The 22,939-nt window shown below is 47.1% G+C and overlaps 1 protein-coding gene across 1 annotated transcript in view; it reads right to left on the bottom strand.

Moving 5' to 3' along the window:
* The window catches only part of LOC119396834 (voltage-dependent calcium channel subunit alpha-2/delta-1), a 112,793-nt gene that overhangs the window by 46,077 nt on the left and 43,777 nt on the right, over nucleotides 1-22,939 (bottom strand). The gene's annotated exons all lie outside the window — the stretch shown is intronic.

Raw genomic sequence — 22,939 nt, 5'->3', positions numbered from 1 at the left:
ATTGAAGAAAATAGAAGCGATGGAAATCCTTCGAGAATGTAGCGTTCCTCTTGCGTCATAAACGTTACATTTGCGTACATATACATGTCATCTGCATAATTTCAGACGTTTCCGCATTCATCGTTACGTTTGCGTAACACGCAATTTAACGTTTTCGAAAACATCGAAAACAGCTTCCGCTAACACCGATTCCGACATACGCTGAATTTTCGAAAAAAGGTGATGCAACCGCCACTTCAAACAGCAGTGATTCATGAAGCGAGCAGTAAGCGATGGCCCAGCACGCGAAAACATGAGCAATCGTTATCTGCATGCAAGTTAGCCTCATGTTCACGTCCGCTACCACGCGATTGGGCTTACACGAGGCCCGAGATTACCTTGAATATAACTGGTTGAAACTGGTTAATGCTTAATAAAGCTACCTTAGGCCGTGATAAAACTCTGGCACATGACGTACTTTTTTAATGACGATAGTCTTTCTTGTTATACTTGAACGCAGAAGTTTTGGTCTGTCTGTCTGTCTGTCTGTCTGTCTGTCTGTCTGTCTGTCTGTCTGTCTGTCACGCGATTCAGCCACCCGGCCAAAGTTTCAGCACTTGCTGAACGCCCAGCCATCTTGAACTGGTAGCTGCGTTCATACTTGTGAACATTGTCGATCAAGAAGCAAATATTACGCATATCTGAGGCGCAACATCAATACGTAGGTATTAGGTGGTGTGTTCCTTTACTAGAAAACACATAGATACGTAATTCTAAAGACCCTAGTGTTTCTTGGGCTGCGCTGAAAATGCGACGATATGCACGAAAAAGCCCTCTGCCGACGATATGGTGCTGCCACCTGGCAGTGGCCCTGGGTTGCCTGGGTTCTGCCCAAGCTCATGTTTCCCGACGCCACTGCCAGATGGCGTCCATATCTCACGCAGCGCCTCCTGTTCTGTTCTGTTCTGTTCTAACTGTTTTGCTGTGGAGAGGTTGAGGTCCATATTGCCTCGGCTACTCCATATCACGAAGTTATGCAGCGAAAAAAAAAAGAATAATACTGAACGGTACCTAAACATGAACAATCCGAAAAAAAAATCATACCAATACACAGTTTGCTTGCAGCAGTTCACACTGTCATCAGCTGTTCACCCGCACACCTTCCTTTTCTACTAACAGTATATGCACTAACACATGTCATATAAATCAATCCCTGGCTGTCTATCACAGGCGCTTATCCAGTCCGGTCTCCAATAAAAAATCTGTCAGGAAGATGTTCGCCTTTTTCTGAAGATGCATCTCAGGCCATGGTCCAAGTAATTCCTTTATTGTGAGGGGCCGTCTGTCCAAACTTGCTAATTTTTTCTTTAATTTTTCTCTTTATTCGTGTATTTAACGCACTCCAAAAGAATATGGCGAACATTTTCTTCTGCTTGACCACAATGGCATTCCGGGGAGTTGGATCGATGTATCTTGTGCAGGAAGCTGTTTGTGTAGGCTACTTCCAATCGAAGTCTGTGGATTAAAGTCTCTAAGTGTCGTGGGAGATCTGTCACTATGAAAAATTTTCTGTGTGGATCAACTTCATAAAGTACTGATTCCTTTGATTTAGGGCTATTAAACCACTTCTCCATCGAACAATGGTTAGCTCCTTGCGTTATAAAATGTCGAATATCCGCCCCAGACACAGGGATTGCGCAGTCCCGTCCTTCGTTCAATGCTTTCTTCGCGAGGCTGTCAGCCTCTTCATTTCCCTTTATTCCAGTGTGACTGGGTATCCATTGGAATACGATGTTGTGACCCTGCGCTGAGGCATATTCCACCGTTTCTGCAATACATTGTGCTATTTCACCATTTTTGTAAAGTGATCTCGCATTTCTGATTAGCTGAAGGGCAGGTTTGCTATCCGTGCATATCACCCACTTTCGTGGCTCATAATTCTCGCAGATAAGCTTAACTGCTTCAAAGATAGCCACCAATTCTGCTGCCGTCGATGAAGATTTGTGGGATAATTTGTACATTCTCTTTTCCTGTATTTCGGGTATAAGAACCGCACAGGCTGACGCTTCTTCAGTGCATGATCCATCTGTATATATCTTCGTTTTGTCATTATGCGTTATATGAAAATGATGAAGTACCATCTGTGCGGCTACTAGAGGCGCCATGTCTGCTTTCTTCCGTATGCCATCTATTTCATAGATAACGTTGAGAAGCGGCAGCGTCCAAGGTGGTTTTGAAGGTTTCCATCGTTTAAATCCTGGTACTACTGCTTGAAATGATGATACACTATCCTGTAGTCTCGTTGCCGTCCTTTGTGTTAGTGCACCAGATAAAGGATGACTTTCATGTTGCGTGAAAATTCTAAATAAATTTCGACATGTTTCTTTAGCTCGGAGTACTGCCAAAGGTGGTTGTCGGGCCTCTGCATACACTAAAGCACTGGAAGTTGACCGTGGCAACCCCAGACATACCCTTAAGCTCCTTGCCAATAACAAGTGGAGTCTCCTTTCGGTGGAGGCTGGAAGTCCGTGCAGCAGCGGCAGTGAGTAACTTACGATGGGGCGTATCCACGCAACATGTAGGGCTAATAACGACTCTGTAGTACCGCCCCATTTTGCCCCGCAGAGATGCCGGAGGATTCGAATGGCCTGATTCACTTTTTGTTCAAGGGACCATGGACATGAGGCGACCATGTTAGTCTCCGGTCTAAAATCACTTCCAAGAATCTATGAGTTTTTACCATTTGATTAGGCTGGTTTTGCAGACTAATCTGGAAATCTCCAGGTCTTTTCAATGTAAACGGTAGTATGGCTGTTTTAGCCAGACTCAGTGCCATACCTCTTTTTCTTAGAAAACGGTCTACATAATCCAATCCTTCTTGTAAAGTTTGTTGGACATCCAAAAACGATGGACCAGACGTCCATATACTTATATCATCAGCATATACTGAACATCTGATGTTAGGTGGAAGATTATGCGGGAGCTGCGCCATGACTGCATTGAAGAGAGTAGGGCTTAGCACGCTGCCCTGTGGCACTCCTTGGTTGACGACGTGTTCTGACGTCGGGCCCTCCTGTGTAACTACAAAAATTTGCCGGTGCCTCAGGAAATCAGCGATCCAACGCAGTATCTTGCCCTTGAATCTCTGCAGGGCCAGGCCTTCCAGAACGTGAACGTGACTCACTGTGTCGTATGCTCGTTGCACATCAAGGAATACAGCGACAGTGATGTTTCCTTCCGTACGTTGGTTTTCCACATCTGTGACCAAGTCCAAAATGCAGTCCATTGTGCATCTACCTCTTCTGAAGCCGGCTATGCTTTCTGGTAGTAGTTTCTTCATGTCTTGCCACCATAAAATTCGTTCATTGATCATTTTCTCCATCACTTTCGAAATACAACTTGTCAAACTAACCGGCCTAAACGAATCCAACTGCATAGGGCTCTTCCCTGGCTTTAGCAACGGTACTACTTTCGATATCTTCCAACTTTCCGGAACCTTTTCTTCTTGCCAACTTTTATTGTAAATGTCCAACAGGTGTAATTTTCCTTTCTCGCACAAATTAGCCAGTGCAGCGTATGTGACTCCATCTGGTCCTGGTGAACTTGTTCGTTTTACAGAAGACAGCACATATTGGAGCTCCTCTGGTGTGAAGCTGTCATCCAGATCTGATGAACTGACCGCAGAGAACTTCGTTACAACCGCCGAAGCTGATTCTGCTGAGGATTTATATTCGCTAGTTTGCACGGCCTCTCCAGTTCTCAGTATAAGATCGCAAAATTCTTCGGCAATCACACGTTCGCTAACTCCGCGAGACAGCGCTAGAGCCTGTAGTGGTCTCGAGTGGACTACTGGCTGTCGGAGGGCGCGTACCATGTTCCACAGTTGAGGCGCCGAGGTAAATGGAGAAAGTGAGGCACATAAATCTTGCCACCTTTTGGTTGAAAGCTTCTGCAGTTGGTTCTGCATTGCAGAATGTACTTTCTGTGCAACCTTGAAATCTTCTAAATTTCCCGACCTGTGATATCTTCTTTCAGATCGACGTCGTATTGCCCGAAACCGCTCATACTCAGCGTCAACACCCGCATATCCATCTGGAATGGGTACTGCACGAGTAGCTTTTGTTAGAAAATGTTTTATCTTCGATGCATACGTTTCTGCGTCATAACAAGGCTCAAGATTTTGTCTCTGTAGCTCTCGAAAGGTTGCCCAATTTGTAATTCTTGCTGTGCGGTTATCTCTCGTTTTCATCAACTTTGGGTGATAAATGAATACTGGCAGGTGGTCACTTCCTCTTGTATCAGCGTCTGTAGTCCAGTCCGCTCCAGCCGCTAATTCAGAGGAGCACACAGTGATGTCTAGTACGCTGCAGTAGTTATGCCCCCGTAGGAACGTCGGAGAACCATCATTTAGTATAGCGTAACCGTGGTCTTCGCATATCTTTACTATAGCAGAACCCCTTACATCACAACGCTCACTACCCCACAATTCATGGTCGGCGTTAAAGTCACCACATATAATTATGGGATCATCATCAGATCTACACACTGCAGCCAACTCTGCGTATGAAACTTTTGCTTGAGGGTGCACGTATACACTGACTACAGTTACAGTAACGTTACCAAACTTCACCTTGCATCTAACAAATTTCGGCGCATCTGTTTTTGACGTAGCCACAAGTGTCGATGGAATATCGCGTCTCACACACAACATCACTCTGCTTTTTGCGGCAGGACGTTCTGCTTGGTACACCACATAATTAGACAAGCGAAAGTTAGTGGATACTCTTGTTTCAGAAATACACAAAATCGGAAACCCGTGCTGAGCGACGAATTTCCGAAAATCTCCACTCTTATTCTGCAAACCGTTGCAGTTCCACTGGAATATTGCACTTCTTTTGTACCAGTTAGATAGTCCGTTAGCCATGATTACTACAAGATAAGATGCTCAAGATCTAGCAGCAATTTCACTTCTGGTAAAGAACCTGCTTGTGGCAGGGATCGTAGAATCGCTTTAAGAGCCGCAAAGATTATTGGCAAAATGACTTGCTCGTTTCCGGCTGTCTCCGCCGAGATCGCATTTCTTGAAGAATTTTTCCTCAACAGGTTGCTGTGACCCTTCCCTTTGGTTGTCAGTGACTCCTTGGCTGTGTCTGGCCCGGCAGAAGGTGCCGCTTCAGCATGTTCTTGGGCCCGGACTTCTTTGCCAACGCGATGTTTTGGTGCTGAGCGCTTCAATACATCCGAGTAAGAGTCGTGGCGCCACTGTTTTGCATTTCTTTGTGTCTCAGGAACATCTTCGACTATATCCGCATTGGGCGCTGGACCTCTTCGTATCTTATGGTACCCTTCTACAATTCTCTCTCTTTGTGCAGCCGATGCCAAACGGTTTCGAGAGCAGCCTGAAAACGACGCCGGATGTGGTCCAGCACAGTTGGCACACTTAGGTTGACGCTTCGAGTTGCATTCTTTGTAATCATGTGCGCCCGCACATATCTTGCATCTCTTGGTTCCCCTGCAATTCTTAGCCATATGGCCATATCTCTGGCAGTTGTAGCACCTTACAGCCGGCTCAATGTATTCCTCGACAGTGTGAACCGTAAAGCCGAGAGCAACTCTTTTTGGCAATGGCATGTCATGCCTAAACTGGAGTATTACATTACGTATAGGCTGCATTGTGGCACTTCCATCTTCATTTCTTGTCCATCTCTTTTGTCGTGTGACTGAGATTACTCCGACATCTTTAAGATACTCCAGTAGGTCATAGTCACTGTATTCAAGTGGAACATCTCTTATCTTTGCTAGGGTCTTCATGTAAGACTGGGGTATCATCACATGTACAGGCAAGCCAGCCAGACTCTTGATCAGCAGCAACTTGTTTGCCGAGTACAAAGACCGTACTCCAACACAAAAACTTCCGTCTCTGTTGATTCTTGATGATGTCACTTTCTCACTGATAGCAGAGATTATCTCAGATGCCATGCGATTTGGATTCACCTTCCAGAAGGAGTCCTCGGCGGCGATTGGTCTGAACACCACCGGTATCCCCGTAGCTCGGTTCTTGTGATGGGTGACCACCGTGTAAGCTCCCTCGTCTTCCTTGGGTGCTTCTGTATCCATCTGTGTCATGTCATTGAGAGAGTATGTCGATGTGGCGTGATCGTTGTCAACCTCTTCTCCCTCCTCTGTACGCCTCTTCTTACACTGCGAGGCCTTGCTGTTCTCTGTATGGGACGTCGCTATCGTTGCTGGGCCTGCAGCAACTTGAAGTCGAGCAGGATGGATGAGTGGTGCTCCGCTTGGCCCTAGCGGCATCTCGCTGTCCCCCATACCCGGGCTTTGCCAGGTATGTGGCACGGGCCCGCTAAGGGGCAATTTTGAACTCGATGCGTAGTGAAATTCCGACTCACCGATGTTTCGCTGCCACTCTCGAGACAGTCCACCCACCGCACACACCGTAAAAAGATCCCGAGCTCAATATAATAACTGAATTAAGAGAGCGAAATGAAGCTACGGGCTTCTTTTATTCACTTCTTCTTCCTCCTCCTCCACTTCTATAAAATAGAGGAGGCGGCGCCTCCTCTATTTTATTAATGCCAGCCAGATGCGGCCGATTCAACATAGAGGAGGCGCTGTCTGAGTCAAGGCAAAACATAAATGGCCGCTTGATGAAGACAATCCGCTCTAGAAGACATGCCCAGACAACGCAGGGAGAACAGCATCACGGGTGGCCGCAGATGAGACCAGGACTCATGTAGTACGGCCGGCAGAAGACTATCGTCGTTCGACAACATTTGCAGCGAAGCACGCAGATACGCGGCCAGTTTTTTTCTTTTTTCACAAGTACGACGCACTTTCTTAAGTTCTGTTTCTTACCAGATTCCAGTTTAGATGCCGCAATCATTGGACGGTATCTTTGGATGCATGACAGTTAGTTAGTTAGTTAGTTAGTTAGTTAGTTAGTTAGTTAGTTAGTTAGTTAGTTAGTTAGTTAGTTAGTTAGTTAGTTAGTTAGTTAGTTAGTTAGTTAGTTAGTTAGTTAGTTAGTTAGTTAGTTAGTTAGTTAGTTAGTTAGTTAGTTAGTTAGTTAGTTAGTTAGTTAGTTAGTTAGTTAGTTAGTTAGTTAGTTAGTTAGTTAGTTAGTTAGTTAGTTAGTTAGTTACAGGTTACCCTGCAATACCAAAGTATTAGACTAGAAGATTATTACATGACCAGAAAGATAAAGACATGAATACACATGAAGTATGCAAGCATACATCAAAAGTGCGAACACAAGCTTAATGCATTAAAAGATAAATCCTTTATATGACATAAATGAGCACGTCTGCATGTTACTCAAAAGCACCGGGCAAGTACAGAAAACGGCGCTACATTGGCCATTTTGATGTAAGCAGAGACATAAGCAGGTGGATGTTGAAAAACAGAATAGGAAAACAGGTCAACTGAATGTCCAGAGAGTATGGCGTGGACAACGTGTAGTGAGGACAACATGCCGTGCGCAGTAATATGTTCTTTTTTTTTTCAGCATTGTGTGTCAGAAGTCGTATATTGTCGAGCATTGGAAAGCCGACACCGCGGCGCTGGAAACGTGGCGCACGGATTATATTCAGTACGGTTCGCGTCGAAACGACAATAACCAAAGGGTTCGAAACAAATTCAACAAACATCGCGTTTCGGTCTGACATCTCGGCACGCCTAATGTTTCCAGCTCTGTCCATCGAAAAGCTGGCGCACAGGCGTATTGTGTCCGAGAATTTTTTGTCTGCATTTGCTGCTGCGTTGAAGGGGGAAGCTTTCGCAAATCTATATCGACCAAGGTTTCAAATTTCGCAGTGTTTTCACTTCTTCACGCCGTCGAAATAGGCGGTGCCGCACAAGCACTAGGAGAAGGCCCGAAAACTATCATTTTAAAGTGCGCACCAAACTTATGTTTAAAACCTGTGGTTTATGTATTGTCACGTCTTTTTATTCCATCAACAAGCTCATTGTTCCAGGTGGCTTAGAATTGCATGTGGATTCGGACTTTGCAATGGGATATCCGCCGGTTGAACGGTTTAAAATTTGAAACGTTATTTCATCGGAGCTCGGATAATCTGCGAATTCAGCGACAAAGAAGATCATTGTTTTCTGATCACAACTGTCACAGCGGCTTCATCTGTCCGAGCCCGCAGGAACAACGCCGTGGCGCAGAACTTGCTCATATCCCCAGCGTATTTGCGTACGTGCGCGATTTATCCTGAAAAACTGCGCTCACTTTCTTTCAGAAAGCTCGCCACCTTTTGTTGCTTTCGAAAAGGTAATTGCGGCTGTGTCATCGCCCAGTCGCCGCTTCTGCGTGAAACTGTAGAAACGACTGTAGCACTTACAAGTGTAGTCCTCAAATGTGAATGTGTGCATCTGTCTTGTTTCTTTGTCTGTCTACCCTCCTCTATCTGTCTTACCCTCATCTATCTAATGCTTCCCGCCACCCACCCCCATTGTAGAGTAGCAAACCGGATGCTTATTCTCGTTGACCTCCCTGCCTTTCCTTCCCTTTAGTCTCTCCTCCTCCCGACCGCAAAAGAATGTCGTCATCCGCGCACCGATACACACATTCATACAGTCGATCCGCACGTTCGGCGGATATGCGTTACCGCTTGCGCGTCAAGTGGTCAGTGTTTATTTCCCATGGGTCTATCGCCTTGCTTTTCTTTGACGACTGGGCTTCAAAGTTATCACGGAATGCTCCCTCCCACGGTGTCTTCTTATGTTCAAGCTCTCAATACTGTCAGACCACCGACGCCGTCGTGCCGTCGTAGTCTGTTTTCATCGTCGTCATAAAGTCGACGTTGTCGTCATCACTATCGTCACGCTTTCGTTCCCAACTTCATCGTCGAGGTAGCTGTCGTCCTCGGAGCTTATAAGGCCGCGCTTTGAAGAAGCTCTCCACCTATTTTCATATTTTCTCGCTCGCGACAAACGCGAAACGACATCGTCCGTCCGATTCCACTGCTCTCCTGGCAGAGATATCTCAGTTTTCGGCCGCGAACAGAAACGAGGAGACGAAAAAGATACGCGTATATGCGTGAAGGGGCGTTCCTTTATGAATTCGAAAGCAGCTGAGGTGGTGGGTGGCGGGCCGCAGCGTATAAGCAGCGCGCCGTTTCCCATCTGACGACACACTGTCGCGCGCGTCGAACGTATACCGTATGCGCGCTTAGAACCACCGTCCGTGGCCATTTGAAATTCAGAGCAGGGCACGAGCTTTATACTTTACCGACCTGGCTGTCCGAACATGCGTGCGTAGGCACACCGCTGGCACAACACTACTTTCGTTCTCGTTTTCTCTCGATCCCGGCGTCGTGGCATAACTCGCAGGGCAGCGAACGAGACACGAAAACGAGTCGCGACTTCGCGGAGAAACACGCGTTAAGAAAAAAAAAGAGCGAAATAAAGAAACCTTCGAAGTCGACACGTACACGCTCCGTGAGGGTTATAAGAATAAAAAGGCGCTGAAATCTCCCGCCAACCCTTCCGTCGCTCTGCGACTGGCTTGAAACAAAACCACCGCTCTGGAAACTCGGCGAGAGAAGACTTTCCCGGAAGAGCACGGGAGCCGAGTAAAAAGAGAAGCCACCTTTTTTGCCAAGCTGAATGCTGTTCCTTTCATTCTCCTTCTTACGCTTCTCTTAGGATACATTTCAACACGCCGTGAGGTGCTATAAATGCAGAAAAACAAGGACGAACACGTCTGTAATGTGCTGCGATCGTCATAACATTCGGTTCTCTTTTCGTCGGTTTTGTTTGCTTTGTTTTTGTGGCAAACTCTGGAAACGTCCTTCTTGAATTTCCATCCACGTTTCTAGTTTGATTACCTTTGTTTCACTGTTCCTGCCGTTTTCGTCATTTCTTCATCTCGGCAGCGAGTAGAAGTATACATTCGAAGAGTGCGAAACAGCTGTAAGATTGCGGCTATGGACATTGCTGAAAACGTGAAAGGCGCGAACGAGGAGGCAGGGTTGCGAGTTTGTACCGGTGTCGTCGGTGTAGTCGGAAAAAGGACGCAAAACAAAAAGGTGCCAATGCGTCGGCTCGGATGTACAGTGGAGAAAGACATGGTACACGTGTCCTCATTTAAATTCGGCGCTGCGCACCGTTCGTAGGACACCTCTATCTCGAGAGGCCCGGTTCTTTCGAGCTCACTCGCTTCTCTCCTGCCTACAACTACACGTTTCGACATCACGGCTTTACTTCAGTGATGGTTATCCTTAGCAATTCAGAAAAGAAACAGTTACAAGATGTGCTTGGAATGGGAACATACATCTAGCTGCCACGTCGCAGGGTTGTTGTTTCCTTCATTTGTTCGGAAGTGCTATAGCAATGGGAGCGGCCTCCAAATCTTCGAAACAGCCAGTGATGAGTAGTTCTAGAGAACTGCTTGTGAATTCAATCCTCCATCTCACTCACCGGTATCCATTCCTTCAAAGAAACACTTTCTTCTTGGACGTACCTCTTTATCGGCATTCAAGTCATAGGCGGTTCATACAGTCGAAAACTATAGTTATCTCAACCCTCCTTCGCACGTGTAATGAAATACCGGAATCGGAAAAGTTTAGCGAAAACTATTCAGTGACGAAGTCGAACGGAATGTGATGTGAGCATAGTCTCTAAATTGACAGTCTGGTTTGAACTATCGAATGTTTGAAGAGCTGCTCACGGGTTAAAGAAGGTGACCTCCGAAGAAGCCAACACTTTACCTTATATTATGTACTGTAAGAGTGTTATCTATGTTTAGTTCAAAAAACAAGATCAAAGGCGAGCGAGATCTATTCTCGGGGGCAAGTTCCCTATCAGCTTAACTGCTTCCTGATTGACAGAGTCAGTGAAATTGGACGTTGCTAAAGCAAGCGAATACGGCGTATAAATATGAGCGTACCAGTAAGGTTGCTTTAGCGACATCCATTTGCTCAATCTTTTCTCAAGAGAGCGTGAAACTGCTCCAATAAAAATGCGGGCCTGAGCCAACCTCTGAAAAGGTTATGTCCCCATACACAGCCGCATAAGATTATAAACAGTCATATCTGTTTTAGATGTGTGTTGCTTATCGGTGCTCTGAACGACATACCTTGATTACGTTTGGATGTGTTCGAGTTTAAGTCCTTACAGTCTGAAACGCGAAAATTTAGAGCTAAATAATGACCGTACTGCAGTTCGTGTCATAGCAGCGCAAATTTGACGCAAATACTTGCATCAGAGCCATCATAGCCTTTTAGCGGTCAGATTTGCAGCGACATGACGCGGTTATCACGAGCAACAGCTCATAGCAGTCGTTATACCCCCCAAAAAATGTGGCGTTTCAATTCGTTGGACCCTACATGCCCCTTTGGTGTGGAAAGGCTGGGGTTTGTAATTTAACACGTCATCGCATTTGTATCGATCAGAACGCTAGGTTTGTTACTACTGGGCAAACATCCGCACCATTTATTGAAGAGATCCTCCTTCTCTCGTATACACTGGACCAATGTTTCCTTCTGTCCTCCTAATCCATCGATCCGTTCGTTCGTCAACTCAATGATCCATCGATCATTCATTCATTATTGCGACCATTAGTCCTCGCTAATCCGTCCTAGCGTACCACTCTCATCATCGGAGTACCTGCCCACAGATGAGTACCTTGTCTTGTCCTGGCCAGAAAATGCGCTCCACTGTGTTTGTGTCCGTGCGTAGCTTTCACTACGCGTTCACATCCAAGAAAAAACTAGTCCTATTCAACCAGCAGAACTGGTACTTATTGACTTCGCAGTGGTTTGGAGCGCCGAGCTTCAGGTTTCGTGAGGCATTACGCATCACTGGCGGCACACCTTGTTCAGTTTGCCACGCGAACAGCTTTCTCCTATTACAAGCTCTTCTGCGCCCTAATAGCCATTTCGATTAGTCCCCGTTTCTTTCGGCTGCTTTTACGCTTCGCAGCAATACGCCGGCTGTGCCTCGTAGCTTTCATTTGCTCTTCCACGCCATCTGCTAACGGTCGCTCGATTTCGAGATTACCTGTAAGCGTAAACTCGCTTTTTGCGGACGTGTTCTCCAAGGCACCAACTAGTGCCCTCTCTCAAAAGCGAAATAGACAACTGTTTTTTTTTTTGCTTTAGAGATTTAGTAAGTACAGTCAACACCCTCAGTAATCTTTTCCGATGCGCCTCAGTGCTTCGTATTGCAATGCTGGACGAGTTGTGGACAAATGCTCTTAGATGCAATCCAGCAGATCGGAAGGAAGGAAGGAAACTGAAAGGCAGAAGTCAGTAAGGTTAACCAGAAAAGCTTCCAGTTGGCTACTGTACACTGGGGTACTAGGGAAAGGAAACAGAAAGATGGAGAGAGAGAGAGAGGGGAAGGAAAGCGTAAACAAGTTGTGCTGTTCTGCTGAGTAAAGGCTAATAGACCTTACATTACTCTCTTGTTGTTGTTGTTGTTGTTGTTGTTGTTGTTGTTGTTGTTGTTGTTGTTGTTGTTGTTGTTGTTGTTGTTGTTGTTTTGTAAAGCAACAACAACAATTGTATCAAGTAAAAGATTACCTTTAGAATTAATAGTATATGTCATATTAGGCTATACCAAACGCTGCTCTTTATGTCTGTCTGTCTGTCGTTCGTATAGTCCAACTCGCAATACACAGCTTTAGAATAGGCTGCCCAAAGCCTGGCGTACGTAATCGCTTGGTTTTATTTCACTGCGTATGCGTCACACTCTAAACTTTTGGGTACGCAGGTTATGTTTAGAAATCAGAGTCCGTACCCAAGTAAAGCAAGGCCTCGGAACCCATTCTAAAACTCCCTGATGTCTGACAGCCGCATCATTTCTTTCTTACAGCGAAACTGTGCATGCCGAGGCGAAACGGATGTCCGTGGGCAGGTTGTCCCTATAGCGCAGGCATGCGTCACAGGTATTGGACAGGCCCCGCTACCCACCACTGCTCCACTAAATGTGAAGTAGTGTCCACGGGCGAAAACTTCTGTACCGCGGAAGTTGGGTAAACCCCATTTCTCACGACTGGTACGTCCGCTAAAGTGTCGCGAAACGGAGAATGCGATAAAAGTGTACGCTTGCCGCTCAAATGGCTCCTCAACATCGTGCCCGAAACGCCAAGCGCATGCGGTAAGCGAGACAAAACACGACGCATGTCGCGGCAAAAAGACGAATGCTGTTCAAATCGAAAACCTTAAAGAAGCATACGCTACATTCAGAAGGCACTTTCTGTACCTTTCATAAAAATTCAGTGTCACGTCTGATTCGTGTGCTACACAGCTTCGCTGGTCATTTACCTTCACAGAGTGCAATGGCTTCGTGACAAATCCACTGTGATAAACACCGGGAGCTTCGCTAATCAACCGTCGCCACAGGATGTAAGGGCGGTGATTTTTGCTTCCCTCCTTGCTTGTTTGTTAATTAGACATCGATATCGTGATGTTGGGATAATGGCCGGTTCTGAGGCAGCCTACCTTCCCATGTTTACACACCAAAGGAGACCATTTTTCCTGACATATGACAGTGCCTTGATCTTCCTTTCCGATTACAAAACCATACGTAATATGTCGTTACGCCGTTCAAACTCTTAGAAACGATTTACCTTTCCCTCTTTTTCAAAAATACAAAAAGAATGTCTAGTCTCATCGTAAACGTACTTAGTCAGAGCGCTTGCGTCGTAACCACGTCGTCACTGTACCGTTTTTTTAACGTAGAACTAGCAAGGGAAACGCATAAAACTCGCCCGCTGTCTGAGTGAAAACACCCGAGCTGGAAAGCGTGTTCCGGTTGAGAAGCCGTAGCCCCGAGGGCGTTTATGGCAACACGCAACAAAGTGCGCGCCTCTTTGGGAGGGTTGCCAAGTGCACCACCCCGCGACGCAACACATCACCCACTTTGCTCGCGTACGGAAGCGAAAATACGCAAACGCGGTGCTTTGTACAAGGTGCTCCCGTCGTTCCCACGTTTGTATGTTCAGCTCGGTTTATTCGTCTCGGAAGCCGCGTTGCCAAGCGTATGTGCCGTGAATCTGGTGAGTGAACTTGGTTTTGTGAATTTTATGCGTTTGCCTAGCCGCGAAAAGCTTCGTTTACCTTCATTCGTTCATTCAAATATCGTCGCAAATTTTGAAGGGGCCCTCCAACACTTCTTCAGCATGGTCATTAAACGCTGTTGATCGGTAGTCGAGGTTTCCGAGACTTCAATGTTTTTACGGTCACGAAAACTTTCTGCAGTAATTTTGACATATGGAAGAGTGGACCAAATTTTAATTCACACAACTTCATGTATTTTTGTTTAAAGCCTGGTAAACAACCGCTGCGAATCTCGAGAACGAAATCTATCCGAAGCAAATTTGAAGCCTGTACTTCCGTAATTCCCATTATGGCCGCTCAAGGCGTGCCGCTCAAGTGCCGCTCAAGGAGCCACGCATAGACACTTGCGCGAGATTCCCATCTAGGTTTTGTAGTATGAAACTATATGGAGCATACATTTTGACATTCGTCTACTACAATCCTTTTTTGTACTACCCGTCGTTAGTGTAGGAAACAGCTTGTGTCCAAGGAGGTGAAAGTATCGATATTCAGGCTCTCCCTTAAAGGGGCCCCGCAACACTTTTTGAGTATGGTCAGAAAACGCTGCCGATCGAAAGTCGAGGCTCCTGAGAAGGAAAACGGGAGAGAGGAAAGACAGGGATGCTAACCAGTTTGGCATAACCGGTATGCTACCCTGTACAGGGCGAAGGGATGGGGGAGATTGAAAGAAGAGTAAAGAAAGAGAGAAAAGGGGGGGAACACACACGCACACACATAACTTCACAGCGCAGAGCGGCAGTCTTGTGCGGTATGCGGCATCATTAAAAACTCTACAGCCGCTCGTGTAAGCCTGTTGTCCTTAGGAATTTGAGCAATGCGTTGGTTGCTTGAATTCTCGATGACTTATCAGGATGACATTGTAGAACTGTTTCTAGTGTCAACGGTCTGTTGTGAAGACGAGCGAGAGCGAATATGAGGGATCGTCTCTGCGCATCGTAGCGAGGATAGACGCAGAAGATATGCTGCAAGGTCTCCTCGGTGCCGCAGGCTTCGCAAAGAGCGTTGTCGGCCATCCCTATTCGAAACGAATATGACTTCGTGAAAGCCACTCTTAGCCACAAGCGGCATAGCAGAGTGGCCTCTCTTCGGCGGAGTCCAGATGGTAGTTGAAGTCGCCACAACTCGTTGAGGTGGTGCTGCCGATAGTTTTGGCTTCTTGAGGCATGCAGTGTTGAGTGCGAAATATTCTTTGCGATCCTTTGAAGCATGGCAGCAGCATCAGACCTTGAAAGGGGTATAGCCTCTTCCTTGTCGCCTTGCAAAGCTGACCGAGCAGCATTATCGGCATGTTCGTTGCCAAGCACACCGCAGTGACTTGGCAACCATTGAAATATCACTTGGTGTCCCTTCTCGAATGACGTATGAATGAGGTGTCTTATCTCGAATACCAGTTGTTCATATGGTCCACGTCGCAGGGCTGACAAGAGAGATTGTAGGGCTGCGTTGGAGTCACTAAAAAGTGACCATCGCTGCGGTTGTTCGCGATTGATAACACAAAGTGCAGCGCGAAGAGCTGTCAGTTCAGCAGCCGTTGATGTTGTTGGGTGGTCCGTCTTAAAGCTAACAGTTAGACCTTTCGCTGGGACAACTACTGCTCCGGACTAATCACGGATGGTCGTTGAGCCGTCGGTGTAAATATGTATGTGGTTGGTGAGCCGTCAGGCTTCAGCCCCGCATCCAAACCACCGATTCCACCTTGGTGTTTGGTTCGTCCTGCAGTGCACCTCAGTGTACCAGGAATCAAGAAAAAATCTGATTTGTCATTGCCTGTCCTGAAACAGCTATCTCTGCTTCTACTGCGCGAGAAATACACCGAGGCTCCTGAGAACACGCCAGCCAAACATTATAGCGCAGCACGCGGCCTGGAACTAACAATTAATTCTCCAGAAATCATCCAGAAATCGTTCCCTCTTCTCTGGACAAATGATGCCATAAACCCAAATTTCCGCGCCATAAACCCAAAGTCAACGACCACTGGCTGATTTGAGCATCGTGGGCTGCATAGTTACAGCGGCCCCCGCGAGATGCCGTGACGTGCCGCGCATTCTAAGCGCATTTGCTCCTTATCACGCTGAGAATACGCTGCGCATTCAAAGAAAAAAAGAAAAGAAAGTGCTCAAGGACATTTCCACGATTTGGGGACATTTGTGCGTGGCGCCATCTCTTGGCAGTCGCAACGGCATCCTGCCATAACTGAATGAGAAATGGGTGAAAGAAAATCATATCTCTTCAAAAAAGCAAGCTATCACAAACTACTCGGGGTTCCATACAGTAGAGACCTGCTGGAACGTTTTGGTAAAATTGCAGTATTGCACTACAAAGCGTGTGGCTTCCCAGGACAATTGAACTCCGCCCAATAGAAACACATGGGGCCATATTGTAAAATTTTAAACACTCTGCGAAGCCACACGGTTTGTGGTGCGACAGTGTAATTTTAACACAATGTTCAAATAAGTGTCTACTGTATAGGACCAGGAGTCGTTTTTGACAACTAACTTTTTTCGTCAGATAGAATTGTTTTCGCTTATTTTCCATTCATTTACGGCAGGCTACCGCAGTCACCGACGAGAGATGGCGGCACGAGCATATCTCCGCAAATCCTGGTCATGCGTGACGCAAGCTGACGAACGGACGTACTTCTTTCCCCCTTGTCATACCCCCTCCCCCCCACCGCCTTCTGAGCTATCAACGCGCTTGCTGGTACGAAAGGAGAGAGAAAGCGCTTGAAGCGTGCAGCGAATCCCTGTAACTCAGCTCGTACTTGAGGAAATGTAAACATTTTTGTTGCAGTCGATTCGTGATGCACTCCTTTAATGAAGGAAGCCATTCGACGATTGCGTGGAAAAGTATTGCAGAGCTACTTTCAAGAGTAAAAATGCCTGCGCTGATGGAAAACGCGGATGACCTTTTAACTTGCCCAGGTAGAGTCTCGAGCATGGTGTTAGATTGTACCATCGATGAAATAAAATATTTATACGAGCTGTATGAGCGGGATAATAAGGGAAACTAAAGTGAACTTGGGAATCAATAGGCGTATCATGTACTTTTTTCGTTTTCTCTCATTGCTACTCGCTAAGAAGTATTACTGCATGAATTTCGAGTGAGAAGCTCTTGCTAATTTCATTGTTTGTGTAAATAACTTTCATGGACTTCGTTGTGATTTTAAAACGCTTTTTCACTTCATTATTTTCTGCAGATTATACCTGAAGATAGTAATGAATCATAGCTTGAGTTTTGCAGGAAACAACAAAGGCGAGAGCATCAGGCAAAAAAATAAAGAGCTTTCGCAGTTTGTCAGTGAAATTGTACGCTTCCCTTTACATTCTTTCTTTTCTGGGAATATTTATTATTATTATGTTCTTGTTGTAATTAAACATCAGTACATTACTCTTTCCGAGAAACCGGCAGCGAAAGCCTCCAACATTTCCGGTTTCGCGATGCGAGGACAAAGTAATAAATCAAGCTGCGCATTGCAAACACGGCGTGGCAAAATCGCGCCGTGTTTTCCCAATCTGCGCCGGTACAACGTTCACATCAGCTCGGCGTCCAGCTTTCTTTTTTTATATCTTTATCATTTTCGTGTGTTTTTTTTTAATCCCCTCACTATGCCGGCCGACGGGGGGAGATGTTTTCCGCGCCAACACTCAGTCCTCATCACTTGCACAAACAAAGTCTCTCCCGCATTAACGTGCGCAGCGATGGCACTGATTCATTATTTACGTTCCTCGTTATATACCTACAAGGCGCTCGAACTTCGACGTGATCTGTTGACGCAGCGATGACTAAGCATTTTTTTTTTATTTCTTGCGTTTCGGGAGAACCCGGCAGTTGGAGAGGCGCACGTGCACTAGCACTCCCAGATAACCGCTTTAACGATCACCGCCTCCCAAGCATGTGGTCGCCTATGCATTCCGTTGGCCTCAACCAAGAATACAGGCTTCAGTATATTTTTTTACTTATTTGCTTGTTGTCTAGTGCGGTAGAAAAGAATGCTAGACTACAGGGTAGCATTCTGCTACAGGCTATTGATACTATTATTCTTTGCTTGTAATTGACAATCAGCAAAAGGCATGCCTATTTGCACCAGAAAATGTTTGAAGATGTTCGTAGATTTCGTAGCAAAATAGTGCTGTCTAGTTAGGTAGCGCGCGCGGCTCGAATGCTCAGGTATGTTCTGGGATGTACGCGCGCTCGATCGATTATTCGCAAGTTTGGCACAGTGCGTACGTAAGTAGCACACGTCACGTGCCTCAACCATAGATCAGACTTCGACGATCGAATATCGTGCTTGCCGTTATTGCTGTGCATTTAGAGATACACATTCATCAAGTAAACAGATAAGGTCCGAGGCCTTGACTCCGATCAGCTTTGGCTTCGAATCAGGTTTGGCTTAGGGACGATTTCTGTTGTCTATTATTGGCTAAGTTAGGCTAATCGGAGTTATGGCAGTAACATTTTGATGTACTTTCAATCAAATGACGCCTCTGGCGCACACATAAACAACTTGAGTTAATTTTGCCTGATATTTTAGTGGCGAGATCACCGACTTGTTTTTCTTCCAAAGACTTCCGGTCGAGCACTTACTTCCGATTTTCCGAATATTCAGAAAAGTCATCTAAAAAGTAAGAAATCAATGGTTTTGGTTCAAGTTGAAGGTTGTACTGGATACATATGATTTCATGACAATTAACTGTTAGCGTAAATAACAAAAATTATATGGTCGAGTTCATTAAAAGATTGTGAGCAGCTAGGATTACTACGCCACCTGGCGAAGCAGATCTCAACGGTGCGCATCTTTCCACGTGGCCTCTGAGATCCATTTCGTCAGCGGGTGAAAAACAAGGTTAAACCAAGGAAGACACAAGAGCAGACGAGCGCCGGCGTGCCAGTGCCGGTACCAGACACCTCAGTCAAGGATTAGAGTCGCCTACAATTCTTTAATATCTAACATGAACTTCGTGGACGTAACCGTTATTGAGCTGTATTCTACTCGCGTTTGTGTTATACAAGGGGATGTACGGCAATAGCAGAAGTTTTCAGACTTGTGACCGCGGGAGGTGTACACAGAGGAGATGACCGGCCTACCAGCGCAAACCGGCACACATCAGAGTCTGGGAAACCGTACGTGCGGCAAAAATGGGCGCGTCGGCAAGATTATAGCGGCTGAGACGGGAAGTGCTTGCGTCGCCGGATGATTTATGGCGCCCGGCTGGACGATCTTCTTTGATCGGTGCGAGATGCTGACTGGCCAGATTGGGCGACGGAAATAAGTAAACGCTCGAGATCCACAAATACAGCGGCATGAAAGTAGTTAACGTGCCAACGATGCTGAGTGGTATAGTAGTACGACTGAGTACAATGCAATGCTGACAAGGGGGAAAAGATGACCTATGTGTGTTACTAAATTCCGAGGCGCCCGTTGGTTCTATCGCCGACGAAGGTTGCCGCGTCCTTCGTACTTCCGGTGTAATCATAAAGAAGAAAGGCAACACAAGGAGATAGAAAAAAATCACAGCATATCCACGTGGTGCATGATGATGAGTGGGGCGAAGCGAACTCGCGCTGCAGCACGGCGATGGCATTGGCGCGAGCGTGGTCCTTCTTGATGGAAGATATTATGACTAGATTGTTTGAGAACCACACTCTGTTGCACACACCGCAACTATGGCCGAAACTGTTATCAAGAAAGTCCCGCTGAAAGCGCGCGTCGGCGCCTTCGGGCAGAGCCCGCCTGATGCGTTTTGCAGCCACTTCACGTGCTCGCACAGCCTCGGGCTCTGCCTGCCGGTACGCGCGCTTTCTCGCCGCTTCACGGTCCTTCACATTTTGAAGATCCGATTCGCGCCGCAGCCGTGCAGTTTCGGCCTCGCGGGCTCGAACGGCGGGGTCTTCGCGCCGCAGCCGTGCAGCTTGTCGAGCAGCTTCGGCCTCGCGGGCTCGAACGGCGGGGTCTTCGCGCCGCAGCTGTGTAGCTTGTCGAGCAGCTTCGGCCTCGCGGGCTCGAACGGCGGGGCCTTCTCGCCGCAGCCCTGCAGCTTGTCGAGCAGCTTGGGCCTCGCGGGCTCGAACGGCGGGGTCTTCTCGCCGCAGCCGTGCAGCTTGTCGAACAGCTTCGGCTTCGCGGGCTCGAACGGCGGGCTCTTCGCGCCGCAGCCGTGCAGCTTGTCGACCAGCTTCGGCTTCGCGGGCTTGAACGGCGGAATCTGCTTCGCGGCGTTGACGTGCAGCTTCGGCCTCGCGGGCTCTCACCTCAGGATTCTGTCTGCGAGCGCGCGCTGCCGCCGCCTTCCGTGCCCTCCGTTCCGCAGCCTTGTCTTCCATCTGGCGACTCCGAGCTAAATAGAAAGCGTGCCAAGAGGGAGCCTCATGGCGCGTTACTTCTGAAATGTTGTCTTCGGGTGTCGTTGAAAACACGAGACGTAGTAAAGAAGAAAGAACACCACAAAGGCGAACACGCACGAGAGTGTCACTCGTCAACGTTGTCTTCTTCTTCTACTGCATACCAGAACGCGCGCTTCTCACGGGCTAGAGGTGGCTACTACAACGCTACAAACAAACGGAGGATGGACAGACCCACGGCATAAGGAGCTTCGCCCCTAAAAAGTTGTAGGCGACCCTGATCCTTGACTGAGGTTTCTGGTAGTGGCACTCACACGTCGGCGTACGTGTTCTGTGTTGTATTCCTTGGGTCAACTTTGTGTTTCGTCGCACTGCAGAAGCGTATCTCGGAGGCCACGTGGAAAGAAGCACGTGGTTGCGATTTGCTCCACCAGGTGGCGCAACGATCCCAGCTAATAATTATCCTCACAGTTAATTGAACCTTGCTTAAGTGAACTTATGAGCCGATATCATACGTATCCGATATAACTGTTAACGTTAACCAGACCCATTCGTATCAGTTTTATGTTTTAGGAGACTTTTTTCAATCTTCGGAAAACCGGAAGAAAGTGCTCGACCGGAAGTTCTGAGAAGAAAAACAAGAGTGTCACTCGTAGCTCATGCCACTAATAAAAAATGGAAAGACAGGGAGCTTAGCGAGTTCTTAGATCGGATTGGCTACCCTGTGTTGGGCGAAGAGGATTAAGGGGAATAAAAGATGGCGGGAAAAGACACCACCAGACAGAAAATGAGACACCTTTCAAAGTCTGTCTCCAAGTTTACTAGTCCGTGAAAAGCGCAACAATGCTTTCAACGCCTTCAGCGCTGAGGGCTGTTTCGTCCATTGCCCTAGGATTCTTTCTTCTTATAAAGTACCGCTGTCAAGTATGTCTAACGCATTTGTAATTTCTCTGCGCACTGAAACGAGGGCAATCGGAAGACAAAATCGGCAATCGTCTCCTCGCGCCTACAATTATCACATGTGGGGTTACAAGGGAATAAATGTGTACAAAAATGAAAGAAGGCTGCTCCCTATTTCTGTTTCTATGCGTTCGCCAGCCGTGATGGCTTAGCACCAAAGGCGTCACGCTGCTAAGATCGTGCGCATGGGTTCGATACCCAGCCACGGCGGTCCTCTTTCAGTGAAGGCGAAATGTGGCACAGTTACGCTTGTACACAGGTTCAAGTGCACGCCAAGGAACGCCGGGTGGGGGTCATAATTGATGCAGATTCACCCGCTAGCATGCCTCACAAACATACCTTCGTTCTTGTACGTGAAACCCCAGAATTTAAATATCTATGCCTCGGATTGGCTACGCTGGGAATACGGAAAATTGTACACAGGAAGAGATGTAAAAGCAGCAAAAACTGAGTAATAAATAATGAAACCTTATGGAAATTTCGATAGCACTAATTCAGAAATAGACGTATCAAAGAGGTGCAGTACACTCGGCAAAACCACCAGAGTAAGCGTCTAGGCACTTCAACGAACTCATATAGACCGTCTTTCTTGACAAAAGGACGACAAGGACCACTAAGTGCGACGGGACGTAGCCTCCGGGAGTTCGTGCTTGGTCGATCGGTAGAATATTGTCGCAAACAAAAGGATGACAATCCGCGAGCTATATTTGGGGGCAGAGATACGTTGCGGCCCTCTAGATGTTCCATTACAGGTGCCAATCCAGCATCTGCTCGCTGCCGTGTAGCTAAGTATGTCATGCTTACGGCTCCAAGGAAAGGGCAGTCGTCTTCGAGATTTTCAGCGGCAAGTTCAACTGGTGCGCTTGACAACGTGTCTGCATCTTCGTGTGCGTGACCTGACTTCTACACGATAGTGGCGTCGTACTCCTGCAAACGTAGGCTCCACCGTGCTAGTCGTCCGGAAGGGTCTCTTACGTTCGCCAGCCAGCACAGCGAGTGATGATCTGTCACTACCTTGAATGGGCGGCCGTAGAGGTAAGGTCGAAACTGAGCAAGTGTCCATGCGACGGCAAGGCACTCCTTCTCTGTGGTACTGCAGTTGGACTCCAGGTGCGATAGGGTGCGACTCGCGTAGCGATAACCCTTTCAACTGTCTCCTGCCACTGTACGAGTACCGCGCCCAGACCGGTGTATACGGAGCTCAAATCTATACGAATGACGAGGCTGCGCTCGAGTCACTTGTTACTGCTTCTGTATACCTGGCTAACCGTGGCCAGGGCCGCGAAGGCCACCGCTACCGAAGGGCTTTCGGTTGTCTCATCTGAGTCACCAACGTTCCCTCGTTATTTGATGTCAATAAACGATTTTATTATTATCATCATTAGCTCCTAGCGATCCTTGTATCGTGTAGGTTTCGACATTGCCTTGCATGAGTTCGTTTAGTCACAGGTTAGTGCGTTTCGTAAATGGGGTAAGTGAAAAAAAGAAATGCTCCACAGCGTTCACAAAAGCGAGATGTCGATAAGTTGACACATTCGTCTCCACCAAGCGCGGAGCCCGTAGCTTGAATTCAC

The sequence above is a fragment of the Rhipicephalus sanguineus genome, chromosome 6 (assembly GCF_013339695.2).
Source record: "Rhipicephalus sanguineus isolate Rsan-2018 chromosome 6, BIME_Rsan_1.4, whole genome shotgun sequence".
NCBI lineage: Eukaryota > Metazoa > Arthropoda > Arachnida > Ixodida > Ixodidae > Rhipicephalus > Rhipicephalus sanguineus.
This window is presented reverse-complemented; position numbering and strand designations above follow the sequence as displayed.